The sequence below is a fragment of the Aotus nancymaae genome, unplaced genomic scaffold, assembly GCF_030222135.1.
Source record: "Aotus nancymaae isolate 86718 unplaced genomic scaffold, 86718_ANA_hifiasm-v0.15.2.pri h1tg000079l, whole genome shotgun sequence".
Lineage (NCBI taxonomy): Eukaryota > Metazoa > Chordata > Mammalia > Primates > Aotidae > Aotus > Aotus nancymaae.
Window position 1 is genome coordinate 1514084 of NW_026988494.1, and position 17536 is coordinate 1531619.

The following is a 17536-nucleotide window of genomic DNA, read 5'->3' on the forward strand; positions in this document are numbered from 1 at the left end:
AAGCTTCTACCCTCCCCTTAGTACCACGCTGCCTTTAGAAGGCAGTTTGGAGAGCATGCCCTCTGCGGGTGTCACTTCCTGGGATACACAGCTCAGCGGCTTATTTAGTGTTCCTCCAACGAAAGTGGATTTCCTTGGTTGGTAGGAGTATATTCTGTGCTCAAGAAAAATTAGCTTTTCTCCATTTTATTACAATGAAAAAGGATAGTCTGGTGATTAGGAGACTGCGCTTTGGCGTGAAACAGATCTGCGTTCACATCTGTGTTCTGCATCGATCTGTGGAAACTTGGGCAAGTTCTCTATTTTCCCTAAGGCTCTGTTTTCTCTTCTGCGAGATGGAGATAAAAATCCCTACTTTTAGGCCAGGCATGGTGGCTCATACCTGTAATCCCAGCACTGTGGGAGGCCAAAGCGGGTGGATCACCTAAGGTCAGGAGTTCAAGAACAGCCTGGCCAACATGGTGAAATCCCATCTCTGCTAAAAAATATAAAAATTAGCTGGGCGTGGGGGTGGGTGCCTGTAATCCCAGCTACTCATGAGGCAGGAGAATTGCCTGAACCTGGGAGGCAGAGGCTGCAGTGAGCCGAGACTGCATTTCAAACTGGGTGACAAAGCAAGACTCCATTTCAAAAAAATAATAATTTTATGGGTTGTGGTGAGGATGAATAAGATCATTTGTGTAAAGATCTTGGCACTGCCGGGCACGGTGGGTCATTCTAATAATCCCAGCACTTTGGGAGGCTGAGGCAGGCAGGAGAATTTCTTGAACCTGGGAGGCAGAGGTTGCAGTGAGCCGAGATTGTGCCATGGCACTCCATCCGGGGAAACAGAGCGAGGCTCCGTCTCACACACACACACACAAAAGACAAGTGAGTTTTATTGGAGGGGCAGGAGGAGAGAGCACAAGGCCAGCCTGCAGGTGTGTCCTGCCCTCCCTCTGCCTTTCCCCAGAGTCTCACGGGCGCACCCTAAACGGAACTCCGGAAGGCTCACACATGCGTTGTTACTTTCCAGTTGCGTGACTTCCGAGGCAGCAGGTGGCGCTGTTTAGCAAACTTGGGCACCAAGAAGAAGAAACCTGAACTTCTTGTTTTTTTTTTTTTTTTTGAGACAGAGTCTCACTCTGTCGCCAGGCTCCAGGCTGGAGTGCAGTGGCACAATCTTGGCTCACTGCAACCTCCGCCTCTCGGGTTCAAGCAATTCTCCTGCCTCAGCCTCCCGAGTAGCTGGGACTACAGGCATGCAACCACCACGCCCAACTAATTTTTGTATTTTCAGTAGAGACGGGGTTTCACCATGTTGGCCGGGATGGTCTCGATCTCTTGATCTCATAATCCACCCGCCTCGGCCTCCCAGAGTGCTGGGATTACAGGCTTGAGCCACTGCACCCGGCGAAACATGAACTTTTAACTTGAGATGTCAGCAAGTGCACCTGGGTAACGCTCCCTTTCGTCTGCCAGGGCAGAGGAAGGTATGGGAGGTGGAAGTCTTATTCCTCTTTAAGCTCCTTAGAGCTCCTCTGCTGGCCCCAAGGAGGAGGGAGGGGTGAGATCTGTTTTCATGTGTGTTTCCCACGTGTGTTGGTATCCCAAACGTCTCTGGAATGCAGCTCAGGTGCAGCCTTTCTGGGAGGGGTGAGGAAATTCGAAGGCATCCTTACACACCCCTCCATCGGCTGGGCTGACTCACCCTCTCCCCAGCTCAGGGGAGCTTCAATGGCTTTATGAGCTCCTCTTGGCCCTAGGATTACCTCCTTTCCTTAGGAAGCTGGAATTGCTCTCAGGATTCCAGGACTCCACAATAAAACAGACCAAACACTTGAAAAACCTCTCCTTACACACACTTTTTTTTTTTTTTTTTTTTTTTAGATGGAGTCTTACTCTGTTGCCCAGGCTGGAGTGCAGTGGCACTATCTCAGCTCACTGAAACCTCCGCTTCCCAGGTTCAAGCGGTCTTCCTGCCTCAGCGTCCCCTAGTAGCTGGGATTACAGGCATGTGCCACCACACCTGGCTAATTTTTATATTTTTTAGTAGAGACAGGGTTTTGCCATGTTGACCAGGGCAATCTCGAACTCCTGACCTCAGGTGATCCACCCACCTCGGCCTCCCAAAATGCTGGGATTACAGGCGTGAGCACCGTGCCCAGCCCCTATACGCATTTTTAAAATTCAGGTTTTTATCCCGTGAACTCGAGTTCCAGAACTGTGGTGCTTTCTGTGTGGGCTGGAGTGTGGGATTAGGGAGGAGGTCTCCTTCTGCCCTGGGGATCAGTATCTGATTGTTTCACTGGGCTTTGCCCCCAACAATGCTAGGATTCTGGGATGTGAGAACACAACACTGGTTTGGCAGCTTCAGCAAGTTTTAAAAAGCCCAGCACTCCAAAGCCCGTGGAACCCCACGGCATGCTGGTGTCACTCTTAGCATACTTCTGTGTCCGTACCCTGGTTTTCCCTCAGCCTCACCTTTCTCATGGTGTTCTAATTTATGTTTAACTTCATTTACGTAATGTTGTAAACAACCTTAAATCTTTTTTGAAGCAGGACAGGGTACAAATATATAGAAAGAAAAACACAGCTCTGAAAGGTTAGATGTTTTGATATTTGCTGAACCTTGCGCTGATGTAAGAAAATTACCACATCCCTCAGGGACCGTAATAGCTAGAAGCCTCCAAGACTGGTGGGAGAGAGATGAACTCCTTATGGGAAAAGGCAGCAGAACCACATAGCCATGACTTTGGGTCCCTGGGATTCCTGATGACTCCATGGGCATTTTTCTAGGGTAACTGCTGTTACCTCCAAGTTTTCAGGTGAGGTGGAGTGGGATGCTTTAACTATTTTGTCATTATGGACTCATGGACTTTCCCTTGATGCCCCCCACAGAGCTATAAACTCATAAGACTGAAGTTTTTTTTTCTTTTTTTTTTTAGAGCTATGGTTTGCTCTGTCCCCCAGGCTGGAGTGCAGTAGCATGATCATAGCTCACTGTAGCCTCCAAATCTTTGGCTTAAGCGATCTCCTGCCTCAGCCTCCCGTGTACCTGGGACCACAGGCATGTGCCACCATTCCTGGCTAATTTTTAGAATTTTTTGTAGAGATGGGGTCTCGTTGTATCGCCAAGCTGATCTCAAACTCCTGAGCTCAATTGATCCTCCTGCCTCGGCCTCCCAAAATGCTAAATTACAGGCATGAGCCATTGTGCCTAGCTAGTTGATTCTAAAATTAATATGAAAACGAAAAGGTCCAGGTGGGGCTCAGTGGCTCACACCTGTAATCCCAGGACTTTGGGAGGTGAGGCAGTTGGATCGCTTGAGCTCAGAAGTTCGAGACCAGCCTGGGTAGCATGGTGAAACTGTCTCTACCAAAAATACAAAATATACACTGGGCGTGGTGGCACTCACCTGTAGTCCCAGCTACTCTGGAGGCTGAGGCAGGGGGATCGCTTGAGTCCGGGAGGATGAGGTTGCAATGAGCCAAGATTGTGCCACTGCACTCCAGGCTGGGTGACAGAATGAGACCCTGTCCCAAAAAAAAAAAAAAAAAAAAAGCAAAGGTCTAAAAATAGCTGATAAATCTTGCAGAGAAAGTACAAAGCTGAAGGCTTTACACTACTAGATATCAAGATGTGTTATGAAACTATAGTAATTAAGACAGTATGGCATTGTTCAATAACAGAGAAATAGACCAGGGAACAGAATAGAGTTGAGAAACATACATGATCCTGACAAGCCGATACGGGAAAGCTGGGTCATTCAATAAATGGCACTAGGTCTATGGGATATTGTAGGGGCTGAGGAAAACTTTCCCTCTACCCTCCAAAAGTTCACTGGAAAATCAACTCATAAAAGACAGATTAGGAAGAGAAATGGCCTACAAATTAATTACCGTGAACAGGAATCTTATCAAAATATAAGATCCCGAGAAAGATATCATTGATGCTTTTATACTATCTTGAAGTTACAGAAAGAATAGGGGCTTGGATCGCGGCAAAATAGGTTATGGGAGGGAGAGAAGAGGGGACTGGCTAGCAAAGGCGTCTTGTTATACGGAGGAGACCTCCCAGGTAGGAGCCTTCAGAGAAATAGGTGGTGAATGTTTCTTTCAAACCTTTCAAGGTATCAGACTCTAAGTTCATTTTTCCTGGATCCAGGCAAGGGAGGACCTCAGCTCCGTGTTTAGTGGACAATTGATAGCAACGCAAAATTCATAAAAGCAAATTGTCTAGTGGAGGAACACTGCCCCTTCTCCGGAAAAACCAGTTTTGCCTCCATTTGCATATTCATTTCAATATTTCTGGTCTCTAAATGTGTCTTTTCTTTTTTTTTTTTTTTTTTTTTTTTTTTTTTTTTTTTTTGAGACGGAGTTTCGCTCTTGATACCCAGGCTGGAGTGCAATGGCGCGATCTCGGCTCACCGCAACCTCCGCCTCCTGGGTTCAGGCAATTCTCCTGCCTCAGCCTCCTGAGTAGCTGGGATTACAGGCACGCGCCACAGTGCCCAGTAAATGTGTCTTTTCTTTGGATTCACCTTTGAACAGGTTGTTACATCTTACTAGTTTTTCTTTCTTTTTTTTTTTTTGAGACAGAGTTTCACTCTTGTTGCCCAGGCTGGAGTGCAGTGGCGCCATCTCAGCTTACTGCAACCTCTACCTTCTAGATTCAAGCGATTCTCTTACCTCAGCCTCCTGAGTAGCTGGGATTACAGGCATGCACCACCATGCCCAGCTAACTTTTTGTATCTTTAGTAGAGACGGGGTTTTACCATGTTGGCCAGGCTGGTTTTGAACTCCTGACCTCAAGTGATACACCCGCCTTGGCCTCCCAAAGTGCTGGGATTACAGGCACGAGCCACCGTGTCTGGCACACCTTACTAGTTTTTCTTAATAATAAGTGAAATAAAATTTTAACATGCTCACTTTTTTGTCTGTATGAGAGCTCATGATTTTATCTTTTTTAAAAAATTAACTTTTGGCCAGGTCCAGTGGCTCATGATGTAATCCCAACACTTTGGGAGCCGAAGGCAGGTAGATCCCTGGAGCTCAGGAGTTTGAGAGCAGCCTGGGCAACATGCAGAAACCCTGCGCCTACAAAAACTACAAAAATTAGCCCAACATTGTGGCTCATGCCTGTAGTCCCAGCTATTAATACTTGGGAGGCTGAGGTAGGAGTCTTGCTTGAGCCTGGGAGGTTGAGGCTGCTGTGAGCCATGATCATGCAGCCTGGGTGACAGAGCAAGACCCTGTCTCAAAAAAATTAACTTTGAATAACACAAAAAATTAGGTGGATTGTTAATATAAATGTGGAAGGCAAAGCAAAATGCTTTTAGAAGATGATAAAGGAGAATATATTCATGGCTTTGGGGCAGCCATGATTTCTTAGACAGGACATAAAGCACTAACCATAAAAGAAAAGATTGATCATTTGGGTGTCATTAAAATGAAGAACTGCTTTTCATCAAGCAACACCACCAAGAGAGTGAAAAGGCATGCCACAGAGTGGGAGAGGACACTTGCATCACATTATAGATCTGATATCTCTGTCTTCATAACGACATCTACAAATCAATACAAAGGCAGAAGAAAAATGGGCCAAAGATATGAATAAGCCATTCACAAGAAACCATATCCAAATGGTGAAAAGCTTAAGAAAAAGCATACAGCCTCATTAGTCACCAGGGAAATGCCAATGAAGACTATTGCACAGCCGCCAGAAAGGTGAAATACAAAAGACTGACAATACTAAGTAGGTTCACCGGCTTGTGTTACTATAAGGAATACCCAAGGCTGGATAATTCATAAGGAAAAGAGCTTTATTTGGCTGATGGTTCTGCCGACCATACAAGAAGCATGGCACCAACATCTACTTCTGATGAGGGCCGCAGGCTGCTTCCACTCATGGCAGAAGGCAAAGGGAAGCGTGCGTGTGCAGAGACCGGAGGGAGAGAGAGAGCAAAAGAGAAAGAGAGGAGGTAGCAGTCATTTTTTTTTTTTAAAAACCAGACCAGGCCGGACATGGTGGTTCACGCCTGTAATTCCAGCACTTTGGGAAGAAGAGGTAGGTAGATTACCTGAGGCCAGAAGCTGGAGACCAGTCTGACCAACATGACGAAACCATGTCTCTACTAAAAGTACAAAAATTAGCTGGGCATGGTGGCATGCACCTGTAATCCCAGCTACTTGGGAGGCTGAAGCAGGAGAATTGCTTGAACCTGGGAGGAGGCGTTTGCAGTGATCCGAGATCGTGCCACTGCACTCCAGCCTGAACAACAAAGTGAGACTCTGTCTCAGAAAAACAAAAAACAAAACAGCCCTCACAGGAACTAAGAGAGTGAGAACTTACTACTTCCAGGACTGCACCAAGCTGTCATGAAGTCTTGAGGGATCCGCCCCCATGACCGAAACACCTCCCCTTAGGTCCCACCTCCGACACTGGGGATCACATTTCAACATGAGGTTTGGAGGGGTCGGATATTCAAACCATAGCACAGAGGTTGACAACAATGCGGAGAAACTGGATGTCAAACATTGGCGGGAGTATAAATTGCTATAACCTCTTTAGAAAATTGTTTAGCAATATCCCTTAGTGCTGAACACACACCTACCCTATGATCCAGCAATTCCATTCTCGGGCGTGGGTGCATACTTATGTCCATGCACTAAAAGATAGAGGAGAATGTAGAACGATTTTATTCCTGATATCCCTGTATTTGCTTCCTGTGGCTGCTGTCACAAATTACCACTAACTTGGTGGCTTAAGACAACAGATGGCTGGGCGAGCTGGCTCACGCCTGTAATCCCAGGACTTTAGGAGGCTGAGGTGGGCAGATCATCTGAGGTTAGGAGTTCGAGACCAGCCTGGCCAACATGGTGAAACCCTGTCTCTACTAAAAATACAAAAATTAGCTGGGCATGGTGGTGGGTGCCTGTAATCCCAGCCACTCAGGAGGCTGAGGCAGGAGAATTGCTTGAAGCTGGGAGGCAGAGATTGCAGTAAGCTAAGATCGTGCTGTTGCACTGCAGCCTGGGTGACAGAGCAAGATTCCATCTCAAAAAAAAAAAAGAAAAAGAAAAAGACAACAGGTATTTATTCTCTCACTGTCTGTTCTGGGGGTCGAAAGTCCAGAATGAAGGTGTCAGCAGGGCTGAGCTCTGTCCAAGGCTCTAGGGAGGTGCTGTCCCTCATGTCATCTGGCTTCTGGTGGCCGTGGGCATTCCTTGCTTTGTGGATGCATCAGTCTCATTTCTGTCACCTCCTTCTCAGGGCTTTCTCTTCTTGTTTGTATAGTCTTGCCCTGCCTCGTTCTGTTAAGGACACTTGTCACTGGAGTGAGGGTCCTTCTGGATAATCCGAGATGATTGTCTCATCTCAAGAGCCTTAATTTAATTACATTGGCAAAGACTCTTATTTCTTTTGTACATTATTTATTTATTGTAGAGATGGGGTCTTGCTCTGTTGCCCAGGCTGGAGTGCTATGGCTGTTCATAGGTGTGATCCCACTATTGATCAGCACAGAAGTTTTGACCTGCTCTGTTTCCAACCTGGGATGGTTCACCCCTCCTTAGGCAACCTGGTGGTCCCATGCCCCAGGAGCTCACCATATTGATGTGGACATATTGTGGACACCAAATCAGCCTAGTGCACTACAGCCCAGAACTCCTGGGCTCAAGCAATCTTCCAGCCTTAGACTCCTGAGTAGCTGGGACTACAGGTACACACCACCATGCCCCTTGAGACTCTTATTTCTAAACAAGGTGGCATTCACAGGTCTGAGGATCAGGACATGGACATATCTTCTGGAGAGCCATTGTTCAGTCCACTGCAGGCTCCAGACTACAAACAACCTGAATGTCTATCAGCTTTAGAATGGAAAATAAATTGTGGTATATTCATACTATGGAATACTATAAACCAATATGAAAGAACAAACTACTGCTACAAGAACAGCATTGGTGAATCTCATAAACAATACTGATTGAAAGAGACCAGACTGGCTGGGCATGGTGGCTCACACCTGTAATCCCAGCAATGTGGGAGGCTGAGGTGGGCGGATCACCTGAGAGTTGGAGACCAGCCTGGCCAACGTAGTGAAACCCCATCTCTACTAAAAATATAAAAATTAGCCAGCTATGGTGGTGTGCACCTGTAATCCCAGATACTCAGGAACCTGAGGGAGGAGAATCGCTTGAACCTGAGAGGCGGAGGTCGCAGTGAGCCGAGGCTGTGCCACTGCACTCCAGTCTAGACAACAGGGCAAGACTCTGTCTCAAAAACAAAAGCCAGACCCCAAATAAATACTAAATGTCTGATTCACTTATGTTCAAAAACAGCAAAACTAGGCTGAGTGAGGTGACTCACACCTGTAATTCCAGGTACTTGGGAGGCTGAGGTGGGAGGATCACTCGAGCCCAGGAGTTTGAGGCTGCAGTGAGCTATGATTGTGCCACTGCACTCCAGCCTGGGTGACAGATGAGACCCTGTCTCTTAATAAATAAATAGCCAGGCGCGGTGGCTCATGCCTATAATCCCAGCACTTTGGGAGGCCGAGGTGGGCGGATCACCTGAGGTTGGGAGTTCAAGACCAGCCCGACCAACTTGGAGAAACCCCGTCTCTACTAAAAATACAAAATTAGCCGGGTGTGATGGCAGGTGCCTGTAATCCCAGTTACTCAGGAGGCTGAGGCAGGAGAATTGCTTGGACCTGGGAGGCAGAGGTTGCAGTGAGCAGAGATAGTGCCATTGGACTCCAGCCTAGGCAATAAGAGCAAAACTCTGTCTCAAAAAATTAAAAATAAATAAATAAATAAATAAATAAAGCAAAACTAATGTATGGAGATAGAAATTAGGACAGGGGTAACTTTTGGAGAGAAGGGGGACTGGAAAGGACTCACAGGCAGATTTCTGTAGGTGCTGATACTATTTCTTTACCTGGGTGGTGAAAATTCACTAAAACGAACATTTTGGTGGACTCTTTCTGCATAGAATGTCTATAATACATTTTTCTTTTTGTCCTCTTTCCTTTATTATAGCTATGCTAGCTTTTAATGAAGTTTGTTTTTAAAAAATTGTTACAGGCTGGGCGTGGTGCCTCATACCTGTGATCCCATCACTTTGAGAGACCTAGGTGGGTGGACCACATGAGGTCAGGAGTTCGAGACCCAGCCTGGACAACACAGTGAAATCTCATCTCTACTAAAAATATAGAAATTAGCCAGGCATGGTGGTACGTGCCTGTAATCCCAGCTACTCAGGAGCTGAGACAGGAGAATCGCTTGAACCCAGGAGGCAGAGGTTGCAGTGAGCCAAGATTGTATCATTGCATGCCAGCCTGGGCAGTAGAGTGAGACTCTGTCTCAAAAAAAAAAAATTTGTTACTATACAGGTGTGAGCCACCATGACTGACCTACGATGAACATCTGTATATTTATCTGTCTATCTATCTAATCTGTATATATATATATACACACAGATATATATATGGAGAGAGAGACAGAGAGAGAGAGAGAGAGGGAGATGGAGTCTCAGTCTGTTGACCAGGCTGTAGTACAGTGGCACAATCTTGGCTCACTGCAACCTCCACCTCCTGAGTTCAATCGATCGTCATGCCTCAGCCTCCTGAGTAGCTCGGATTACAGGCACCTACCACCGCACTGGGCTAATTTTTGTATTTTTTTTTTTTAGTAGAGATGGGGTATTGCCATGTTGGCTAGGCTGGTCTCAAACTCCCTCCTGACCTTAAACGATCCACCCTCCTTGGCCTCCCAATTGCTGAGATTACAGGTGTGAGCCACTGTACCCAGCCAAATAATATTTTTAAAATTTAAAAATAGAGTGGGGGTGTCACTATGTTACCCAGCTGGTCTTGAACCTCTGAGCTCAAGGGTTCTCCCCCTCAGTCTTCCAAAGTGCTAGGATGACAGGCATGAGCCACCATGCCTGGCCTAAACCTTATATTTTAGAAAGATAATTTATACAGGGCGCAGTGCTAAAGGTGGCAAGGACTGAATGGACAGATGCAGAAGCTTTGCAAGTCATTTATGTCTGTTCTACTTAACTTGAACTGCCTTCTATTTATAAGGAATCAGAAGAGCTAGAAATGGTGACACAAAGGTGAAGTACTGGCCAGGTACAGCGGCTCATGCCTGCAAGCCACTGATTTGGGAGTCCCAGGTGGGAGGTTGGCATGAGGCCAGGAGTTTGAGACCAGCCTGGGCAACACAGTGAGACCCCATCTCTACAAAAAATAAAAAAGTTAGCTGGGCATAGTGGCACACAGCCGTAGTCCAGGCTACTTGGGAGGCTGAGGCAGGAGCATCTCTTGAATCCAAGAGTTCAAGGTTGCAGTTAAGGCAGGAGACTAGGGAATTAGGGTAACTAAGGGTTAAGGTATAAGCAAAAGAACAACAGGTGCAGCCAGTTCTAGGTAAGATTAGGCAGCATCCAGACCACACCCTCACTCCTGTGATAACACTTCAGACTCTGATTGGTTGCATGCCAATCTTTCATAGGGTGTAACCAATGGAGCACCTAGGGGTATTACCAGATTCTTTCAACTTAATAAAAACTCTAAAGAACATTGAGATGGGGCTCTTGAGCTGCTCGCTTGAGCCTGTTCCCCCTCTAGAGTGCGGTTTCGCTTCGATAAATCTGCACTTTTGTTGCTTTGTTTGTGCTTTTTGTTCAATTCTTTATTCAATGTACCAAGAACCTGGACAACTCGCAGTCAAGACTACCCATCTGGCCAGGCGTGGCACGCCTGTAATCCCAGCACTTCGCGAGGTCGAGGTGGGCGGATCACAAGGTTAAAAGATGGAGACCATCATGGCCGACATGGTGAAACCCCGTCTCTACTAAAAATACAAAAATTAGCTGGGCGTGGTCGTGGGCACCTGTAGTCCCAGCTACTTGGGAGGCTGAGGCAGGAAAATCACTTGAACACGGGAAGTGGAGGTTGCAGTGAGCCGAGATTGCGCCACTGCACTCCAGTTTGGGCGACAGAGCGAGACCCTGTCTCTAAAAACAAACAAATAAAAAAACAAAACAAGAAACAAAGGTGAGGCACCTATTTCCTGCTTTTGAGATGATCCCAAGTGAATAAAGCAAGTCCTGAATAAAGCATAAGAAACAAGCTAGGAAACAGAAGCAATCTGGCTAGGAGAGGCCTCAAGGAAGGCTTTGTGCAGTGCGAAGGGAAGGGAAGGGGTGCACATTTTCTACTACATTGTATTCATGGGATCCAGGGGTCTTCTTTGAGGGGATAAGACAAATTGGAAAGACAATACCTTTGCATTATCTGTAACACAAGCTTTGTTCAACAAAGCCATGCTCTCAAAAAGGTTGCAGGGGAAACGGTTAGCCATGTGCCTGTTGAGATCATTTTCCGTCCAGTTTTCTGTCCATGCCAAAGGCTTGCAGGCCATTTATGTCTTTTTTTTTTGAGACAGAGTCTTACTCTGTCACCAGGCTGGAGTGCAGTGGCCGCAATCTTGGCTCACTGCAACCTCCGCCTCCCGGGTTTAAGCGATTCTCCTGTCTCAGCCTCCCCAGTAGCTGGGACCACAGGCACGCACCACCATGCCCAGTTAATTTTTGTATTTTTACTAGAGGCGGGGTTTCACCATGTTGGCCAGGATGGCCTCAATCTCTTGACCTTGTGATTCGCCTGCCTCGGTCTCCCAGAGTGTGGGGATTACAGGCGTGAGCCACTGCATGCCACCCATTTATGTGTCTTCTGCTTGCCTTGAACTCCCTTCTATTTGCCAGCAATCAGGAGAGCCAGAAATGATAACACAGAGGGAAAGTACTGGCTGGCGTGGTGGCTCGTGCCTACAAGCCACTGCTTTGGGAGACCGAGGCAAGAGGATCGCTTGAGTTCAGGAGTTCAAGACCAGCCTGGCCAACATAACAAGACCCCTTCCTCTACAATAAAAGTTTTAAAAATTAGCCAGGCACGGTGGTGTGTGCCTGTAGTCTCAGCTACTTGGGAGGTTGAGGCGGGAGGACTGCTTGAACCCAGGAGTTTGAGGCTACAGTGAGCTGTGATTGCAGCACTGCACTGACTGCAGTGAGTCTCGGGACAGTCCACCTGGGCCATGGTTTCAACCTCCACATTGCCACAGCTACTGGAGCAAAGGAAAGAGAGCCCAATGTCAAGCACTTGGCCCTCGTTGCCTCTCACTGGCCCCACAAGGCAGGAAGGCCCTTGCTTCTCAAGCCTACACCTGGAAGATGCCCATGGCCGATCAAGCGGGCAGGAGGCCGAGGCAGCTGGACATGGGGAAGCCTGACGGCTGTTTAGAGCCAGGTGAGTGAATCACCCCATGTGGACGTTTGTCACCACACCCCAGAGTCTGAAGCAAAGGAGAAGGTCAAGGAACCATTTCCAGTCCCTTTCTGCTCCTCCATGGGATAGCACAAGAGCCCACCTGGAGTCCCCAGAGATGCTTTCTGAGCTACTGTCCCTGCAGGAGGGGGACTGGGGACACTGAGGGCTCTGGGGAGTGACCGTCAGTCAGACGGGTTCTCTCCCTGGAACCCGTTTTCTCCGCTCCTCCAGCGTGGCCCCAGGGACTCTCTCATGGAGGAGGGGCTTCCCACTGGCCTAGGCTCAGCCCTGCCTTCTCATCAGCTCTAACTGCACAGCTCGGCTGCCCAGGACCATCCAGGTGGCTGGGAGTCCTGGCACTCTCTGCTCTGCTGATTTGAAGGAGGGCAGGTGTCTCACGTGTCCAGTCTAACCTGCCAGGCTTGTCCACTTGCTCAGGGCCGACTGAAACTCTTCCTCTTTCTGTCGGAGCTAGAGGCGGGGCAGGGTGGGAGGAAGGAGCAGCCGTCCTGTCCCGCCGCACCCTGGCTGCAGGAGGTATTTACAAACACTCCTGGAACTCAGTGACCCTGCGCTGGTTCAGCCGCCCAGCAAGTCCTGTTCTTTGGGAGTGGGGAGGGGCGGCCACGGTGGAGTCCTCCCAGAGCCAGTGGGGAGCCGGAGGCCTGCAGGGTGCCTGCCTTGTCACTGCCCCTGCTGTTGTCCCTGTGCATCCCCCAACTTGGACTCTGGGTCTGGAAAATGGGTGACTCCCGGGCAGGGAGTCATGGGGACATTGTGCTCTGGGCTGGGGAGGGGAAGAACAGCCACCACGGCAGCTGGGGGCACCAAACCGGCTCTGCGGCACACCTGGTGCTGGGGCTCTGCCGCTCCCTTTTCTGAAAAGTTTCCAGTTCCAGCCTTGGGAAGCCCCATTCCTTCCAGCTAACCCCTGCCAGTGGCCAGTGTCCCACGAGAGCGGCCTGGATTCCTCCTGGGGGGTGAGGCAGCTGTGCCCTCCTTCAAACTACCACCTCTGCCTTCACTAAAGTCTATTTGTGTCCCACAGAAACTCAAACACATGAGGTCACGGGTGCTTCCCCACCCTCTTTGTCTTCTAATCCTTTCCATGAGTGGAAGACAAGCTTCGTTTCACACTCAGCTGGAGGAGGCTGCCCAGTTAGGATTCATGCCTTGTTGTCTTTATTGGGGGAGCGGCACTAAACATGGGAGTGTTGGAGAGGAGCAGGGACTAGAGCTGAAAAACTTACTCCCAGGGTCAGTTTTTTTTTTTTTTTTTTGAGACGGAGTCTCCTCTGTTGCCCAGGCTGGAGTGTAGTGGTGTGATCTCGGCTCACTGCAACCTCCGCCTCCTGGCTTCAAGCAATTCTCTGCCTCAGCCTCCCAAGTAGCCGGGCTTACAGGTGCCAGCCGCTGTGCCCAGCTAATTTTTGTATTTTTATTAGAGACGGGGGTTTCACCATCTTGGCCCGGCTGGTTTTGAATTCCTGACCTAGTGATCCACCCGCCTCGGCTTCCCAAAGTGCTAGGATTACAGGTGTGAGCCACTGCACCCGGCCTTGTTTGTTTGTTTTTAAAGACAGGGTCTCACTATTGCCGAGGCTGGAGTGCAGTGGTGCAATCGTAGCTTACTGCAGCTCCTGGGCTTCAGCAATCCTCCCACCTCAGCCTCCCTAGTAGCTGGGACTACAGGTAGACACCACCACGCCCAACTAATTTTTGAAGTTTGTTTCATAGAGATGGAGTCTCAGTATGTTGCCCAGGCTAACCATGAACTCCTGGGCTCAAGAGATCCTCTAGCCTTGGCCTCTCACAGTATTGGGGTTACAGGTGTGAACTGCTGTGTCCAGCCTCCCAAGGTCAGTTTTGAACTGAAACCTATGACTTTGTCCAGCTGGGGTGTAGTAGAACATCGGACTGGTGGGATAACCAAGAGGAAAGTATATACCCTCTGACTTAATTCAGTATCAACTTAGAAAAGACTCGAAGATGGAGAAGGGGTAGGCAGATTGGAGCAGAGGGCAAACAATTGCCAGGTGAAAATGAGTGAAGGCATCTGGCTGTGACCTGCCTGCTGAGCTGTTGGTTGCTGGGCTCCTTCTGCTCATACCTGCCTTGCAATCTGAGAACAGCCTAACCAGGTCACTGCTCAAAGTTCTCTGAAGCCTGGCTCCCCTGGTCTCACACTGTGGCATAAACTCCTTAGCCTGGTGTTCATGGTGTGAGCCCAGCTTGTCTAATTTCTGTCTTATTTCTACTATCCATTCTCAGTGGTCTCCTAAAGGATCCTACACTCCAGCCACAATGGGGTATGTGAAACCCGGAAACGCCACAACTCTCTGGTCCCCATACCTTTGCTTAGGCTGTTCTCCTGCTCTCTCCTCCTGAAACACTCTTCTGATATGTTTCCTTCTTTTTCTGTCAAATCTGATATATCCTTGAGGGCCCAGTTGAGCCCCTCCTCCTGCACTAAAATCCACCTGCTTACAGAAATCACTCTCTCCTCAAAACACCCAAAGCATCATATTAATCAGGACTTCCTTTAGATGATCATGTGTGCCTTGGAACTGAGTCTCATTCAACTTTGTGGCCTTGGTAGCACCTGGCACATGCCTGGCACAAAGTAAGTGCTCAATAAATCCTAACAGGGTCTTTGTTGCCCAGGGTAGAGTGCAGTGGCACAATCACACTGTAGCTTCAAACTCCTAGGCTCCAGCAACCCACTTACCTTAGCCTCCTGAGTAGCTGGGACTATAGGTGCACACCACCATGCCTGGGTAATTATTTGGTTTTATTTCTCATCTTTTTGTAGTAATGAGGTCTTGCTGTGTTGCCCAGGCTGGTCTTGAACTCCTGGCTTCAAGTGATCCTCTCACCCTGGCCTCCCAAAGCATTGGGATTTCAGGTGTGAGTCTCTGTATCTGGTCTCAAGAAGCCTTTATGGAAATGAATTGAGCCGTGAGGTTGAATGAGTATAATGGATTATCCAGAAGAGAAAATGACACCAAAACAACACAGTTCTGTTAGGCTTTCCTGCCCCTTCTATGCCTGCTGGCTCCTTCCCTCCCTCCTCCCATCGCCTTTACATATTTCCAACATGGCTGGGTGCAGTGGTTCACACTTGTAATCCCAGTACCTTGGGAGGCTGAGGCAGGCGGATAACTTGAGGTCAGGAGTTCGAGACCAGCCTGGCCAACATGGTGAAACCCCATCTCTACTAAAAATACAAAAATTAGTGTGGTGGCTTGCGCCTGTAATCCCAGCTACTCAGGAGGCATGAGAATCGCTTGAACCTGGGAGGCAGATGTTGCAGTGAGCTGAGATTGCATCATTACACTCCAGCCTGGGTGACAGAGCAAGACTGTCTCCAAAAAAAAAAAAAAGAAGAAGAAAAGTATTTCCAGTGTACTAAACAGGGCTTTCTCGCACTGCAGCTGCACCCAAGTTTGTGCTGGAGGCTGTGAAGGAGACAAGCTGAAGAAGATAAGTTGAATAATTTACCACCTGGTCCCTGTCCTCAGCAGGGCATAGGAAGTCAAACCTTGGAGAAATATGCATGAAGCCTTGCAGTGGGAGGTTGGCAAGGACAGTCAAGGGTACAACAGGAAGGCCTGGAGGTAAAAAGTGTCTGGGCTACAGGTTTGTTTGTTCGGGAGATAGAGAAGAATGAGGTAGGGTGGGGCCAAAATGGAATGCCTTGAAAATGTGAGTGTTGGAGGGGGGGGGGACTAGTCTGTTCAGTCCAAAGGTAATGCAGTTGCTGGTGAGGCAGCCAGCAGGTTAGTAAGGCAATGGGCAGTGTGGACCAGAGGAGAGCCTAGAGATCGGAGGGACACGAGTAGCCATCTATGACTGGGGTTCGCGGATCAGGAAGAATCAGATGCACTGAACCCCTGATTGGGAGTCAGGACACTGGGATTGCAGTTCCAGCTCTGTGGAGGGACCTTGGACTTGTCACTTCTCTCTTCTGAGCTTTTCCTTAACTGTAAAACTTTAAAACCTTCCACGTCACCTTTCCAATCTGATGACTCAGTTGAACAGTTGAGCCTTTGAACTAGGACCTGGGAAATGAAGGGAAGCAGCCAATCTAATAGGCATTTAGAACAAGGAAGAGACTGCCTGGGAGCCCACGGATAGAGGCAGGGAGAGACTGGCCAGGGAGAAATGGGGAACTGCGGGCTGGAGGCCTGCCTCTGTCCTGATGTTTGATTTGGCAATCCCACTTTCAGTTCCTTCTTTCTTTCCTTTTTCTAACTCAGCCTCACCTTATCTGGTGAGGGGAGGGCAAAATAGGACACTCCCACATTGAACTCATGAATACCTTCCCCTTTTCGGGTCCTCACAAGGTCCTCATCTTCCTCTGCAGCTGCCTTCCTCCAGAGCAAGACTCCCCAGCAGAAGTAGAAAGCGCAGTGAATTGAGTGGGCACCTTCCAGCACCCTCATAGTTACCAACTTTTTTTTTTGAGACAGAGTCTTGCTCTGTTGCCCAGGCTGGGAGAGCAGTGTGGCACCATCTTGGCTCACTGCACCTCGAACTCCTGGGCTCCAGAGATTCTGCAGACTCAGCCTACCAAGTACCTGGGACCACAGGCGCTTGCCACCACTCCCATCTAATTATTTTTAATTTTTTTGTAGAGACAGGGATCTGGCTGTGTTGCCCAGGCTGGTCTCGAACTCCTGGGCTCAGGAGATCCTCCTGTCTCAGCCTCCCAAAGTGCTGGGCATGGTTATTTACTGACAACTCACCATAAGCCAGGCACTGAGCCAAGAACTGAAATGCATTATTATTATTATTATTATTTTTACAGCAATCCTAGGAGATGATTGTCAGGTGAAGAAATTGAGGCTTGACATTAGGTAATCTGCGCAAGGCCACGACTGGCGATGTGGCCCTGGAAATGAAGTCTGACTCCCAAGTCAGTGCTTCGGCCAGCTCCTTCCCGCCATGGGACCTTTGGCAGCTGGGGACCCCATCCTCACCGACCATCTCTCAGATCAGATTCTCCACGCGCCCTCCCCTGCCCACGTGATCTTCCGCCTGCCTGGCCGCGCCAGCCCCGCCCCCGGCGCCCTGGTGCTCCAAGCTGCCAGCGCCGCGGAGGCCGGCGGGGCGCGGCGCAGCAGGTGGGGCGGCCGGCGCAGGCAGGGGCGGGGCCTTGGCCATGACGGGCGGGGCCTGGCGGGGGTGTGGCCGGAAGCCTTAAAGTGGTGGTCGCC